The following is a 15,350-nucleotide window of genomic DNA, read 5'->3' as shown; positions in this document are numbered from 1 at the left end:
CACCACAGTGAAACCAAAAGTGCGAATCTGGTGTCTGTAGGAACCAAACGCCACGTTCTGAATGTGTGACAGCGGGCACACTCGCGAACAATGGATCCAGTATTTCTCCCATGAGATGCTGAATACCTCAGGTTCAATCTGAGGCAATAAAACAAGAAGTAAGACTTCCTCTGTTTTACTAGCAATTAGTGAGTTACTGCTCTGGCCCCTGACTACAAAACTGCACAGCAGGTCTAGTATGTTAGGTATGGAAGGAGCTCTTATCGAAAAATCACCATGACCACAAAAACATGACTGACATGGAGACTGACTGCTGTAGTAATACAGCCAGGGTTTCCAAAGTTTGGGAGCCTGACGGTTTGGATATGCGGGTGTACTGAGTATACCGAGGCAAAAGAAATACATGAGAGGTGAAGTTGACCACTTTGTTAACAAGAAAGGAATATGGTTTACGAGAGACAGCACTGGAGAAGTGCATGTTGGAGTCTCTCCACTTGCAGAAGACCATCGATATAGACACGTCAGGAAGCTTTGGGTGAAATAGTGAGACAGAGCCAGGTACAAATGCATCCATCTTTGTTGCTGCCAGTAGAGTCCAGCCAAAACAACAGTCCTCCCTCTCCCTCCTCCCCTCCTTCATCACACACACGCACACACACACACACACACACACACATACATACACGCACACTGTCACACAGACACACACTCACACAGACGCACAAACTCACTACCTCCACCTAATGAAACAATAATTATATTAATTTGGAGCTGAAATAAATAAATTGAGACCAATCTTTAGCTTTGAGTGTGTTGTGTTTGGAAGGGTTTATAAAAACTTAGTGTAGAGTATGTCTCAATGTTCTTCACGACCAGTTATATGACTCCCGATGCATGTGGCATTAACACAAAAACCCATATTATTTTCTAACCTGAGGATAGAAAAACTACACGGTAGATCGTAATCATCCCAAGCTTGGAAGTGCCACATTCAGGAGCCTGGCAGCAGAGAGTGAGACAGAGTATTCCACCCATGCAGAGACCGTGGCTGGTGTTTTCAATCTGATCGAGTGAATTCCTATAGCTAATCTAATATAGTAAGACAGCAAACAGTCGATCGGTAGGTTGACCACTGAGGAGAACAAGGCAAAGACCCCGCCCCCCAATCCCAGCCCAGCTCCTGGAGGTAAGAGGGGCTTTGCTGGATTGAATTACCCGACCCTCTGGGTTGTTACCCTGGGCTGGTTGAAGAGACAGGGCAGAGTTATTGAGTTAGTCTTCACATCATCCTTAAGTGACTAACATCTCATATTTGCCGCTGAATGGATTACTGTTAATCATCATAATGAGTGTGGGTCATGTGTTTCCGGAACGTGGAGTAGAGCTAAATATATCACGGTGGGCCGTGGTAAGAAAAGATCTCGCTCTCCATCTCTCTCTACTCTAGCTCTCTCAAGTGTTATCGAGAGTTTTGCGTGTGATTACCATACCTGTCAACGTTTGTGATGTTTTCTGAATGGCATTTCACTCTGTTTGAGAGCCCTGTCTCTCACACACAACACATGCACATGAATGTCTTTGTTTCTTGTTTTTGTTTGTATAGTTCGGACCCCTCAAAAACGAGATGGTTCAACTCAAGAGGTTTATCCTCATAAAGAAACTTGTATCATCATCTGCAAGTCTGGACACATTTCAGTTACTGTTCCTGGGTCCTGCTTGTTGACATTAGGATACTCAAGGAAATGTGGAGTCAAATTTGGAACATCTTGAAAGGAAACCATTTGTCTCCCTCTAATGTGTGAGCATAGCGACCTCTTGTGGCACGGCTAGTGTATCACAGTTTGTCATTCAAGTAACTTTCTTTGGTATGTTTGGTGGCCTCAAAATTGTACTCAACTAATGAACATATTAAGATCTGACTTGATAAGATCCTCAAAGGTTTGAATTTCAAATAATGGACAGGTAGGGTAGGGTGAAGCTATTGAAACACCAGGCTACACAGAGTGGGGTCAACAAGTAGCCTAAAAAGTCATAAATTGCAAAAGTGATCCCTTCTCTAACTCGAGAAGGAAGGATCCGATTCCTAGCAGGCATACACAGATGCACGTACACATTTTGTGGTGGAGTAGATGCAAGGCCAGATTAGTACCACAAAGGGCCCATGGGCACTGAAGCCCCCCCCCCCCCCCCCCCCCCCCCAATCATACTTAATTATTTGTAAACAACTTTTATTTTATTCTGATTGGATGATTATCAAGATCGAGGGCCAAGCAAGCCTTGTGTAGACTGTTTTTATGTAGCCCCCCTAAACAAGATACAATTCTCCGATCACGGAGGGCTCCTCTCCGGACTTGAGTAGATGTATTTATTGAATTTGTCTTTCCTGTTTACAAACTATGCAGAATGTCGGGGATTTCTCCACTTGGAAAAAAACTATGAAGCCACCAGTACGGCCAACTGCACATGTGTATTGTTTGGTTCGTACTTCCACAAAGACGTCATGGACTCTGCATTCCCAAAGTCCCCCTACTTAGGACATCTGACTGTGCCCCTAGAATAAAGACAGCGTAGCGTGGGTCTCTGAGAACATATAAACACAGACAGCAGGCCTACATCCTTGCCAGAATCAACCTGTTTTCCCTTCTTAAAAATAGACCACAAACTGATTTCAAAAGTATCAGATTAAATATCCGATTAGCATTCTGGGATTGTTAAGAGGTGTGTTCGTAGAAGCAGAAGGATTAATTATTTTGGACTGAGGAGAATTCTTCATGCAATCCATGTTTACCACCCTTTCTCTTAAAATATCTGACTATTGTTTTGAATCCCAAACTGTAAAAAAAAATGGAAATCCTGTCTCAGAGCAAGTTAGCAGTTTGTTAAAACGTAGTTAATATGATTATCCTGATTAATAGCCTCTAGCTTTCAATAATGCAACCCAATCCAATTTCCATTGGTTTGTTTTTTATTCAACCATTTTCAGGAATGGATTTTTGGCTTATATCTGCCTTATCTGTGCACATGTGGTGTTTTGGCCTTAATGGCCAACTTGAGTTCACATGGTCAGAACCAGGAGTAATTTCCAAAGTGGCCACATGGCAGCAGACTGTTCATGTATGCATGTGATGATCGGGGGATTACGGTAAAAATAACAAAATGACAGAACGGAAATGTCCTTAACTGACTTTGGTGCTATTTAACAAATTCAAGCCTGAATTGAGTCTGTTGTGTCTTTCACGGTATTTATAAAAATATGAAAATGAGTGTGGAAAAGGATTGTGGTTCTATGACCTTCAGACCTTGCAGCTCACAGCAGCACAAGATTTATGGAAGATTGAACCGTCATACACCGTGAAAGCGACTAGAATAACGCAAAGCTATTTTAAAACACTTTGTTTTCACTTTGAAGCCAAGACTTGATCTTTGCATTGAATTCCGTATATACCACATTTTGGTTTCAAATGAAATTCACGATGGGTGTTTATGGCCGTTTCAGAAAAATAAATAATGTCCATAAAAATGAAGGGTTTGCTCTGTGATATTTCACTGGCCGGTGCAGCTTTTCAGCTTTTGTGCCAGTGATGTGATATCATCTGTCTCCAAATGTTTCACGCTTTCTCTGTGATGTTTACATTACAGATCGTTCTCAGATCCACCCTCTGAGCCAACCTCACTGTCTCAGAGCAAACATGCAACAGTATGTTACTGTGTGTTGTGGATGAGGACACAGACATGAGGAACAACCTGTTCCTGTTGACAGATCGGAGTAGGTACCTGTCTCTGCACCTTGGAGGTAGTGTCATCTTACTTTCACACGCACGCACGCACGCTCGCACACACACACACACACACACACACACACACAATGCACTCGTTGTTCCACAGACCCGGCACAGCAGTATATACCGAATTTACAGGAAAAACTCAGACTTGATTTGTCAATATAACAGTAAAAAACACTATGTGACCTGAACATGCATTGCAATACAAAAGACATGGGCGGAAGCTCTGTATACTCTGTGACTGTTGCTATCCAGGATGGGGCCCAGCTAGGGAACGACACCTAGACGTTGGGGTGTCAGACATGGCGGTCTCCCGGCTTCTCCTGGGCATTCTCACGGCCATGACAGGAGGTCACACAGGAGTGAGGAGGTGTGACCTCCATAAAAAAGTGTGAAAACTGTTCGGTGAGATCATACGCCATCCCACGCAGGGCCGGCCTGACCCAATAAACAAACGATTGGTTCGGGGCACCCAATTGTTTGGGGCCCAATCAAAAGGGCCCCATATACTATTTTTGTTTAGGGCCCCCCAAACCCTAGGGCCGGCCCTGACCACAGGACGTGAGCGGAAGATGGAAGAAGTCCAACAGATATGTATCCCTTCTTGATTTGATATGTGGGGGGGGGGGGGGGGGGGGTGCATTTTCTTCTTATTAATTCTGACAATAACAGGGAGAGAGAGACAAGAAAGGCAGGGAAAGAGGCGTCAGGTGGCTGAGTGGTGAGGGAAGCGGGCTAGTAATCTGAAGGTTGCCAATTCGATTCCCGGCCGTGCCAAATGACGTTGTGTCCTTGGGCAAGGCACTTCACCCTACTTGCCTCGGGGGGAATGTCCCTGTACTTACTGTAAATCGCTCTGGATAAGAGCGTCTGCTAAATGACTAAATGTAAAGAGAGAGAGGGATGACATGCAGAAGAATTCCCCGGGTTGGAATCGAACCTGGGTCCAAGCAGCAAGGCCTCAGCCTGTGTTGTACACGTTCCACCCTGGGAACCACTGTCCTCTTCTTGGTGGATTTATGGTGTTTATTCAAACGTTTGAAGTCAAAGTAAGTGTTTGAGTACTTGTAGTAAACAATTATACAGAGCTCAGCTAGAATATTCCCATAACTCCGACTGAAACATTTGTTAAAAAATGTTAATCAATTTGTGGGAAAAGGCTGAGGTTCAATGAATGGAATCTGGAAGGTTGGCCGTTCGTTGTGTCCTGTCATGTCTCAAAACTTAAAGAAAGAGCAATGAGTCACTCAGTCTCATGAAACTTGTGTTCACGGTACACACCCCTGTCACCTGCACAATCTGGGTCTTGCTCGGAGCACAGAGACCTTTGTTTGGTGTGGGCGGAGTCTACGAGTCTGTGTGGCAGAGGAATGCAGGGCTCCTTGCCAGCACTGCTCCATGTGGAAACACTCCACACAGCACTGATAACAGGATCTGTTACACAAACTCAGAAGCTGAAAGTAGCGCGACATTGGTGTGAGCTTGTGTTTTTGTTTGAAAGATAACATTGGTTTATACATCTTTTGTGTGTTGGTTTCCATCCTTAATCTGAGGAAAAAGGAATCATTTCAACCTGATTTATCCTTTGCATACAGAACATGTTTCAGGGTTCATGAGGTCACCCAAGAGCACTCAAGTCGTTATGTAAACTACGTAGAGGTAGAGTAGGTGTCCGAGATCGTGAGGAAGGCCAGACTGACAGTCTGGGCGGGACAGAAGTGTTGTTTCTCATCTGCTTTCCCTCCACACTGCCAGCATACTGAAGGAGTCTAGATGATGTTTGGCTTCTGCCGATGAGAATGAGAGCTCAGCCTCATAAGTCACATGCTCTGATAGCTGAGCATGTGTCTGCAGAGAACGGGATCAAAAATAGACCCAAAAATATTGTCTTTTGGAATGAAAGCTATGTGAGATTACAGGAGGACTCAGATGGAACCTATTCAAGGAAGAGGCTGTTAGTGTAATTGTATCCCCTCGCTTTGTTTTTTCTTCTGTTTGTAATTAACGTGAGGGGTTACAGAGAATTTACAGGCCGTTGTTAACAGCCACCTGGAAGTAACTAACCTTGGCCTGAGAGAGAGAAGAAGAAGATTGGAAAGAGGGAGAGGAGGATGTTTAGTGATAGAAACATACAAACATACAAATTGTTTAGTTGTAATATTATTACAACCTGTATCTCCTGGATCCATATCTCCATATATTGGCCAGGAGGAGTTTTCAAATTTCAACGAGCCCCTTCTGGTTTTATGAAGGTTAAATGAATAAAAATAAACCAAAAAATAGTCCAGTGAGAAAATAACAATTATGAAGTGGCTCACAGTGTGCAGTGCATCCTGAGAGAGTTCTGGATAACAAACACGAGGCATTTCTGTTTTCCCAGATGAGCCCAAGTCATGAGTGGGCGAGCTGAGGTTAATAAAAGTTTAGCTCCCAGAATGCATGGGGACATGTACTATCTTAATATAAATATATATATATTGTACCTTTATGTTATCTTTGATAATTCTAGCAAGTGAATATTGTGCTCTTTAGGAGAAAGAAGGTAGAATTTTATTGAGAAAAATGGCTTGACTGATCACGTTATGGTATGTCTTATGGGGAATTTCCTCGAGCTCCTGCAGTGACTGTGGCACCAAAAAGAAAATGTTATGGACGGAAATGGAAAAATCCCAACAGTCAAACTGTTCTCTCTCTTTGACGCATGTCTTGAGACATGACTTGTGGTTGTCTGATTCCTTCAGTCTTTCAGTCCACCAGACGTATAACACTGTTCTTCTTTGGAAAAGCCACAGATAAACTCATGACGTGTCCACTACGTGACAACAGATAGGAGAAACCTGAAGAAATCTGTGAAGTCGGTAAGGATTTATTTGTTACAAATCATTTTCATATGATGTGTGAGCAACGTTTGGTCTGCTACCACTGTACGTGTTCTTTTCGGAGGAATACCTTTTTCTGACTTTGCTGAAGTAGATTCTTTGGATTCATCCATAAAATGAGTTTAGTTAACTCTGGCTACTTAATGACTAATCTGGTTGGTTTAGCGGATGTGGTTTCATTGGGTGGCTTAGTAGAGTGTTGTAAGGCTTTTACGGCAACCAATACATTTACATTTAGTCATTTAGCAGACGCTCTTATCGAGAGTGACTTACAGTAAGTACAGGGACATTCTCCCCGAGGCAAGTAGGGTGAAGTGCCTTGCCCAAGGACACCGTCATTTTTCACGGCCTGGAATCGAACTGGCAACCTTCTGATTACTAGCCCGATTCCCTAACCACTCAGCCACCTGACTCCACAATAAACTACTACTCATTTCCGTTCTCTTGTTTGGTTCAGCATTTTAGATCACAGTTTGAATCACAATCATTCACAAAGGCCCTGTACATAAAAGGACAACATGTTAAGTTTACAATTTTCTGCTGTCTGGTTAAATGGTGTGTGAAATGATGTCTGTACAAAACCTGATAGCACTATGCCATTACTTCTCGAGGCATTTTAAACAAAGCATCCCATATTTGGTTAGCTGATCCCTCATGACCTTATACAAGGTTGGTCCAAAAAATAGAAACTGAGGTCGGTCTTATGGGATGAGGGACAGTCTATTATCACAGAGGGGCGAGTAAAACTGAATGTCCTCATCTTTTTACATACTGACTCATTTGAGTCATCGGGATCAATGCTGAACTAGGAGTTTTGATGAATGAAGTCATGCTGTGGAATCCAGCAGCAGTCAAAATTGTTCGGACATTAAAGGTGTGAGTGGGAGATTTTAGCGAGGCCTCCTTAATCATCATCCATCCACTCGGTATCCAACCGATTGGAATCGTTGACCAGATGTATAGTCACTGTGCCGTACATTCATGACACAATGGAAGCTAGCCACTGTATCGTGTTACTCACAGGATCTCTGACGAGATATCTTATCTTAGAGCAGTCTAGGGCATTGGAAGGCAGACGACTGTGTCACAACACACCCGTACGGCAGGGAATTCAATAATCGACGGAAATTGAAAAATCCCAACTGTCAAACTGTGCTGTCTCTTTGACGCATGTCTTGAGACATGACTTGTGGTTGTCTCTGAGGATGTCTGATTCCTTCAGTTTTCATCAGACGTATAACACTGTTCATCTTTCAAAAAGCCACAGATAAACTCATGACGTGTTCACTACGTGATGTCAGACAGGAGAAACCTCACATGATAATTGGTTAGTAGCTGAAATCACATGATGTAAGGACCCACACTGTTTCACCAGCAGTGGACGGCCATCTTGGACTGTTGATTTGAACCCAGTGGTCAAAATTACTGCAAGATGAGTGTTCCAAAGTTTCCCACACCCAACAGACTCTTGAAGCATTATTCATCACACAAGTTAAAACATGTTATTTATCATCATGTTCTGTCGGTTTTAATCTGTTGTGAGAAAATAAATTAAAGTATGTATTTGGCTTCAGGACACAATGATAAAAGTGTCCTGAAGAAATCTGTGAAGTCAGGAAGGATTTATTTGTTACAAATCATTTTCCATATGTGTGAGTAGTTATCTTCATCATGGTGCAACAGTGTCAGAGATCTGGATGTGGACAGATTTCACCCCCTGCTCTCCTCTGCTTTTGTCAGTTTTACAGCAAAATACGCCCCCATCCAGACCAAAATACATTCCACATCTGGAAGTTACTTTACACAGCCAGTGATTTTCGGAATTATATAATCGAAAGAAAAACCAAACTAACATCAAATATAAACAAACAAATGACGCTTGCTTTGTGTGTTCAGTCTAATGCTCTTCAGTTTCCGCCATGTTAGATGTCTTTGTGGTGAGACACACGGCCCTTTCCATATCGTGGTCTGTCTGGGTGACATCCCCTCAGAAGTGGAAGTTCACATATTGAGCCTTAGACGCTTTCTAGCAGTCGAGCAACGTTTGATCTGCTACCACTGTACGTGTTCTTTTTGGAGGAATACCTTTTTTTTTACTTTGCTGAAGTGGATTCTTTGGATTCATCCATAAAATGAGTTTAGATAACTACTTCATGACTAATCTGGTTGGTTTAGCGGATCTGGTTTCATTGGGTGGCTTATTAGAGTGTTGTAAGGCTTTTACGGCAACCAATAAACTATTACTCATTACCGTTCTCTTGTTTGGTTCAGCATTTTAGATCACAGTTTGAATCACAAACATTCACAAAGGCCCTGTACATAAAAGGACAACATGTTAAGTTTACAATTTTCTGCTGTCTGGTTAAATGGTGTGTGAAATGATGTCTGTACAAAACCTGATAGCGCTATGCCATTACTTCTCGAGGCATTTTAAACAAAGCATCCCATATTTGGTTAGCTGATCCCTCATGACCTTATACAAGGTTGGTCCAAAAAACAGAAACTGAGGTAGGTCTTATTGGGTGAGGGACAGTCTATTACTACAGAGGGGGGAGTAAAACATTTTTCCTACTGAGTCATTTGAGTCATCGGGATCAATGCTGAACTAGGGGTTTTGATGAATGAAGTCATGCTGGGGAATCCAGCAGCAGTCAAAATTGTTCGGACATTATAGGTGTGAGTGGAAGATTTTAGCGAGGCCTCCTTAATCATCATCCATCCACTCGGTATCCAACCGATTGGAATCGTTGACCAGATTGTGACATTCATGACACAATGGAAGCTAGCCACTGTATCGTGTTACTCACAGGATCTCTGACGAGATATCTTATCTTAGAGCTGTCTAGGGCATTGGAAGGCAGACGACTGTGTCACAACACACCCGTACGGCAGGGATGGATCAACCTGTGTCCCTTCGTCTGCTTTCATCCACGTCAGCCAGGCGAGACCTCACATTCCTGGGCAAGCAGGGGCGACCGGCAATGGTGGGGAGATGCCACACACGCGTTCGCACACACACACACACACATGTGCGCATGTACAGATCAGCTTATTGTTCACGACCCATTATATTGTGTCGGTAATTATACTCAAAGGAGGTCTAATTGCATGTTTTTGTTGTGGAAAAATCTGGGACATAAACCAGACACACAAATGATACTTTCAAATCCACCAACATGTCAAAACAAAACATTTTCTTCCTAATTCTCTCTGGGCAACAGTTGTCTCCACTTTGAATCCATCAGTTTCTGGGGCCCAGCGTGTGGGTGTTTGTTTAGCATCTGCATGGTGAAAGACCATTAGCTCTGATTACTGTGAGTGGATGTCGGGCCGTCTACAGTGCCCGAGGCTTTGTTATTCTAGCTCCCAGTTCTCAGGACTTCAAGAAGCACAGAAGAAGAAGAAAACTCTCCCCTCTGCAACCTTGTCAGAGCAATAACCAGATAATGACACGTGAACCTCGCTACCCTGGACGTGTTGGGTTTGGTACTAGCTGGTCAGACGGGAGGGTTGAGGGTTTGTCCCCTACACGGCCCCTTGTTGACACTCCTGCTCTGACTCAGATGGTGCTGGGAACAGAGTTCTGTCAGGGCTAACTCAGACCTGTTATGGCAGGAAGCTCTCTCTGCCTCCTCACCTGTTTTGACAGTGTTTGCCCACTGTGCCCATGTGATGCGCTGTTGGGCCTGTGGATGATGTGTGTCATGACGAAGCAGAGAGAGATTACCATAAAAACTCCGGAGGCACTCCCTAATGTGTCTCGCCTTATCATGTTACACTATGGCTGGTCGTAGCCAATTGGACCTTCCCCAGAGCAAAGCTTATGTTGGTCCAGGCTTCTTCTGGGCAGTGGGTGGAGGCTTAAACATGGCAGGAAATGTGCTGTGTCCAGTAAACACTCAACCATAACAATGGCTTAAGGGCTTTTTTCTAAATGGTCCGAGTATCACAGTAAAAGAATGTGGTTGTTCCTTGACATACAAAGTTGTTGAATTTAAAAGATTGCTGAGATTATGCAGAACAAATAATCTGCTTTTAGGGTTTGGTTTGGTTTAAAGTTGTAAGATAATCATTTTCCCAAAAGAAATTCATCTTACTCGGCTGCAGTACATTATGTCCAATGAAAACAAACATGAGGAAGATTAATTCTGTAATTCTGTATTTCCCGTTATCTACCACTAGAGTGAGGATTACAGAGCGTAATTTCTTCCCCCCCAAAACAGCGTGGGAAATCTCTTCCCGTGCATCTGGATATTGTGGACCTCCTACATGACTGACCGCTTTCTTCACATAAACCGCTGTAAGTGCCCATCTCTCGCCCGGTTTAATCTCCTCATACTGGGTACAAACAACACAACACCACAGACCTTCTGGCACCTCTCCCAGGAAGTTCAAACAGGGCCGGCCTCTTGCCTGGTCCAGTGTCATTTATTTTTGCACGGTAACTATTGGCAACCAATCCCTCTGGGTTCTGACATCTCCGGTCACAGCTGCATGTTCACAAATCCGTGCGCTCCACAACCTCTGTGGACGGACCCCCACCGGCGACTAGAGGAACGGACACTTGTTGAATGGGGAGTGCACGTGGAAGAGTGGTTTCAAAAGCTGGGCGTCTGTCGGCCTGGATGGCATGTTTAATGACTGTGACCTCACTGAAGGGAAGTGGTGCGTATGTCTAGTACAAGAAAAATACATGAAGGTGTCTGGCTGTGGTAACGGAACCTTGAAGTTAACAATGTATCAAACGAGCGGGCCTGATGTGAGGTGACAACACAGTCATCGGCATATCATAACCTACATGTGCCGTAATCACAGCTTGCACTCGGATGGTTGTAGCTCGTATTCAGGTCATTGATTTGAACTGCGGCAGTCTATCAGTACGAAAGCGCACGTGTGCAAGTCGTATTGTTTGATCAAGGCAAACAACCCTCTGTGACTGAAACTTTTGAATCGCTATCGGTCATCTGCGAGCTGCACAATAAGCAGCTTTTCTGTGGCTTTGTCCCTTGCGTGAACCGTGGTCAGACACTCAGACAGCACACAGAAAAGCTCTGCCTCCGCCAGCTCTGCAGCACTCTAACCACAGCAAAGGCACGTCTGCTCCATTTAGCGAAGGAATGCAGGTCAGTGTGTTTAGTGTAATCATTGATCAGGATCTTATCCATGCAACGTGTTCTCTTCACAAAGAAAATCGGAACTTGCTTTGAAAGTTATGTTGGCTAGTTAATGAAATCCTAGCAATGGTTTGGAATGTAGGACGATCAGTCTTGGTGTCAATAGGCACTAAAATGAATTTCTATAGAATTTCGGAAATTACGGTAATTCTAGAACCCCCCCCCCCCCCCCCCCCCCAGGTGCTTCTGCAATGGTGTTCCGCTTCTGCTATGTGGTTAAGATTCCATTTTCATTCTGACAAGTTCATACTCGTACCGCTGCTTGCCCTACCTCATCCACAGTGTAGCCTATCAGCCCCCATCAGCCTGTTGCATACCATTGACATTGTAAACAGGATGTCCGTCTAGTCCCTACAGCTACACAACCATCAAATCGTCTCTATGACCCTCCCACTCCGCACCAGAAGGTAGAAGGTAAAAGAGTAACTGTTGAGTAGCTAACTAGCTAACAACAACAGGATGCTTGTCTGTTTGCATCCCTAAAGAACAAAGGCCCCTGTGAAAACATTAGATGTGTGTGTGTTTGGGGGGGGGGGGGGGTCAACAATTATGTTCACACCGCTGGGAACCAGGACCACAAACTGTGCAGTAAAGTCAAATGATATTAATAGAATCACACACACAGAGAGAGAGAGAGAGAGACAGAGATAGAAAGAAATGAGAGAGAGAGAGAAGCAGGGGCAGTTCTTAAGGGGGGGGGGGCAGGGGTCCAGTGCCCCTGTGAGGTTGGATCCCCTTGTGGTCCCCCTAAATGTAGACTCTGAATAATTAATAACAGTAATAATATTAACAGGAACAAAGCTATATGACAACACTAATGGGTAATGTAACTGGCCTCTCAAACAATACAACCCAAGCCCCAGCTTGGCCCCGCCAGTTGGAATCTCTCTGAGTGAGAGAGAGAGACAAAGAGAGGCCCCATTCAGATTGGATATGAGTTCACCGAAGGACACAGCTAAACTCCTGTGTTAACAAGAGAAACGTTGTAACAGAAGCTACCAGCGATGGACCACAGCCTGTTGTGGGACTTCACCAGGAGACAGAGCGATATGAAATAACGCTTGTCAGTTAGCTCATGAGAATGTCAAAAGCAGCGGTCAAATGACAGAGGCTGTTCATCTCCTCTATAGAATGGAATCCCAGTCAAAAAAATTGTTAGGGCTAAACCATAAATTGCATGGGTCTGGTTTGAATCCCTGTGATTTCACACAGTCCTCCGTTTAAACCTGCGGGCCTGTTTGATCCAACTGCAGACTACTCATGAGGTCAATCGTCTCATTATATGAACTGACAAAAGTCACATTTTCATTTACTGGAAGTAGATCCTCTTGACAACACATTAAAGGAATATTTTCGCTAACGCTTTAAACAGGAAAATGAGCCACACTTCTTCTGACACCACCAACAATGGAAGACAAATGTGTTTTTACAATTTGTATAATTGGTAATCTTTCAGGCCATATTCATGCCCTATTTATCACCAGTTTTTCTTTTATGTGGCTCACGGAATAACCGTCAACCCTGCCAGCAACTACAATAATAGACTTTAAAGCATGACTGGACATCATACAGCAATCTCTGCAAAACTAGATTATATTAATAGTTCCATTACGCATTATGACACAAAATCCGCAGAGATCCATTAATCTAAACCCCACATTGACCGCATTTCTGTGACTCACTTCGAATCTCCCAAGTATGGAGAAAAGTTGGAATTCACCCTTAATTCAGAGCGATCCCTCGTTTTCTCATTCGAAGCTGGTGTGGAGCTCAATCTTCACTTGCGTGGGCTTTGGAACGGGTAGACAGAGAAAAGAGCAACCGTGCAGTTTCCCCCATACACTCCCCGAGTATTATCATGCTTTCCTGCAGTCCCTTTGGGACGTGACGGGTAAAGTAATTAGCGCAGTGAGCCCAGTGCAGCGCTGCGCTTAGCTGCCTGGGAAAGTGAGGAACAGAGGATTCAATAAGCATGACCATGTTCTATATTAAAACAATAGAAAGAGGCCAGTGATGACATTCTAATGTGAAATTCCTGTAGCTAATTGGACCACAATAGTTTTTCATCCACGGATGACCATGTGTATGATGTTTGCCGGTCTGAAATGGCAGCAGTAATTAATGCAGGATGAATGGAGACTTAACGCTGGTTAGGGTGTTAGCTGTCTGAGTAATGGCTCCTTTGAAACTATTATTTGTATTATACTGTACAGTTAATTCCCTTGGGCTTTGCTGGTTTTAGTTTGGGAACAAGTTATTTTGTTAATCAAAAGAAAACAGAATTCAATACTCCCCAGCATCTCGCAAGTGCCGAAATGTGTGAATCATTGTGTTATTCTGTCAGACTTCTCAATCCATCAACAGGAGTCCAAGTCTTTCAATATATAGTGCCTATAATTAGCCTATGCTTGCATAAAATAAATGCAAATAAATAACCACTGAGAAATGCTACTTTCTTATAGTTCAGTGTACAGTAGGCCTAGTCCTATATACTTTGTAAAAAAAAAAAAAAAAGGCTTAGCTTACACACATTTTGTTTGGTTTATTTAATTCATGGGACCGTTCACATTTAGCATTGGTCAGTGCTAGTCATGCAGTGGACCACGTGGTCACATATTTAACCACCTGTCAGGGACTTTCTGAGCGTCGTTCAATGAAAAGTGTTAGTCTTAGTTTCAGCCTCTTCAGTCAGTACTTTCAGGGCATTCAAAGCCTCAGGCAACCCAAAGTTCTGACTGGGCCTTGATTAGCATATTTTTCTATTGAAGTAAGCTTCGCTTGGCATGATGTCCCAGTTGAGGTTGCCAGCGGTGCCAAACACATTGGTATTCCATGGTCGCTTGAGTCTAGAAAAGACGCAGTTTTCCACTGTCAGGCGACCACATGAATGGATCCAACCATGTTGCCATGGCATCACACAATATGATTAGGCTGTCATTTGATTGTAAACTTTAGGAAAATCTTCTTGTGTGTTTTCCCATAACTTCTAAATAAAAGCAATGTTCTTCTATGCTGAAGGATATGAAGGGCAGTGCATGCCTTCTCTGTTAGAAATAATCTTACTTTCCCGTGATGACATTTGCAGTAGGACTGGCTAGTCGTGTAAGGGATTTAAAGTCCAGCATTAGGCCTACATCATGCAGTTTTACGGTACATGTGGATATGAGACTGACTTGCCAATAGCAACATGTCAGCCATTCCTGCACAGGCCAAAGATCATAGGCTATCGGTTTCCAATGAATGACAAAAGGAGTCGTAAATGTAGCCTAATTTGAAATGGGCGTTGGTAAGCTTTCAAGACAGTAAATGCGAGGCAACTGCAACCCAGCACAAAATGTTTCAAGGATGTAGCCTATTTTAATGAGGTTTGGCTGCATTTTCACTAAATTAAAATTGGGCATCGCTGACCCTGGTCTAACAGGTGTAACAATACGAAAAGAACATGTTTAGCCTATCTTTTGGGCATTTCGATGGTGGAGTTGCGGTTGATATGAGTTTAGCGTAAATAGTATGAG

The sequence above is a fragment of the Osmerus mordax genome, chromosome 15 (genome assembly GCF_038355195.1).
Source record: "Osmerus mordax isolate fOsmMor3 chromosome 15, fOsmMor3.pri, whole genome shotgun sequence".
Classification (NCBI taxonomy): domain Eukaryota; kingdom Metazoa; phylum Chordata; class Actinopteri; order Osmeriformes; family Osmeridae; genus Osmerus; species Osmerus mordax.
This window is presented reverse-complemented; position numbering follows the sequence as displayed.